General features: G+C 46.2%; 1 protein-coding gene across 1 annotated transcript in view; it reads left to right on the top strand.

The window, feature by feature from the left end:
- Positions 1–1,814, top strand: part of LOC137521880 (aflatoxin B1 aldehyde reductase member 2-like) — a 54,422-nt gene that overhangs the window by 767 nt on the left and 51,841 nt on the right. The window lies entirely within an intron of this gene.

The raw sequence follows: 1,814 nt of genomic DNA, 5'->3' as shown, positions 1-1,814 counted from the left end.
ATTTGTGCAGCTCCTGATTGAGTTGTCAGTCATGTGACAAACTCGGGAACTGCAAAGTACACTGGGCAGCTCGCCTCTGATGAAAGTGTAGGAGAGGAGCAATGCACAGCGCTTGACGAGGTGTAATGTCATTATAACTGCTTTGCTGTGCATACAAAGGTGGAGGGGGACAAGGTGTAATGTAGTTATAAACTGCTTTGCTGTGCATACAAAGGTGGAGGGGCACACACACATTGCAAGGGGGGGGGGGACGTCAGCCACGGAAAGTGTGTGTGGGGGGGGGGAGACTGGCCTCAAATTACATCAATCTTTGTGGAAAGGTAATATACATGGGGAAGGTGAGGGAAGAGGGTCAGTAATGCTGGCCACTTAGTTTCTTTCTTGGGGGGGGGGGGGGAAATCCTGGCTATACATAGGGGAATAAGTCGACCACTAGATTAGTAGGAGGGGGGGGGCACACATAAAATGTTGGGAGGGATAGTCATACTGGCCACTTTGCAGGGGGGGGGGGGGGGGGGGGTTAAGGTGTACTGGCCAAACTTTTCTGGTGGAAAAATGATAGCACATGGTATGAGGGGAAGGGCAGGGGGTAAGGTGCAGAGCAGGTGAAAAACAGGGCTGCCATAAGCACCAATATTAAAAGCCGCAATGAACGATATGCACAGTACTTAGTAATATGCTGCCCACATTGCGATTTTCTGGTGACTGCTGCCCACATTGCGATTTTCTGGTGACAGTGAACACACCCCACAAATGACCCTATTTTGGAAAGTAGACACTTCAAGGTATTCAGAGAGGAGCATAGTGAGTCCGTGGCAGATTTCATTTTTTTTTGTCGCAAGTTAGAAGAAATGGAAACTTTTTGCAAGTGTCGTTTTCCGCTAACTTGTGACAAAAAATAAAATCTTCTATGAACTCACTATGCCTCTCAGTGAATACATTGGGATGTCTTCTTTCCAAAATGGGGTCATTTGGGGGGCATTTATACTATCCTGGAATTTTAGCACCTCATGAAACATGACAGGTGGGCAGAAAAGTCGGAAATGCTTCAAAATGGGAAAATTCACTTTTGGCACCATAGTTTGTAAACGCTATAACTTTTACCCAATCCAATAAATATACACGGAATGTTTTTTTTTTTAATCAAAGACATGTAGCAGAATAACTTTCGCGCTCAAATGTATAGGAAATTTTACTTTATTTGAAAAATGTCAGCACAGAAAGTCAAAAAAGTCATTTTTTGGACAAAATTCATGTCTTTTTTGATGAAAATAATAAAAACGAAAACTCGCAGCAGCAATCAAATAGCACCAAAAGAAAGCTGTATTCGTGACAAGAAAAGGAGGTAAAATTCATTTAGGTGGTAGGTTGTATGACCAAGCAATAAACCGTGAACGCTGCAGTGGTCTGAATGGAAAAAAAGGCTCTGGTCCTTAAAGGGACACTTAAGTCAAACAAAAAAATGAGTTTTACTCACCTGGGGCTTCCAATAGCCTGCTGCAGCTGTCCGGTGCCCTCGCCATCTCCCTCCGAACCTCCTGGCCCCGCCGGCAGCCACTTCCTGTTTCGGTGACAGGAGCTGACAGGCTGGGGACGCGAGTGATTCTTCAAGTTCCTGGCCACAATAGTGCCATCTATGCTACTATAGCATATATCATATACCATATAGCAGCATAGAGGGTGCTAATGTGTCTGGGAACGCGAAGAATCACTCGCGTCCCCAGCCTGTCAGCTCCTGTCACCGAAACAGGAAGTGGCTGCTGGCGGGGCCAGGAGGATCGGAGGGAGACAGCGAGGGCACCGGACAGCTGCAG

The sequence above is a fragment of the Hyperolius riggenbachi genome, chromosome 6, assembly GCF_040937935.1.
Source record: "Hyperolius riggenbachi isolate aHypRig1 chromosome 6, aHypRig1.pri, whole genome shotgun sequence".
In the NCBI taxonomy this organism is placed as follows: Eukaryota; Metazoa; Chordata; class Amphibia; order Anura; family Hyperoliidae; genus Hyperolius; species Hyperolius riggenbachi.
This window is presented reverse-complemented; position numbering and strand designations above follow the sequence as displayed.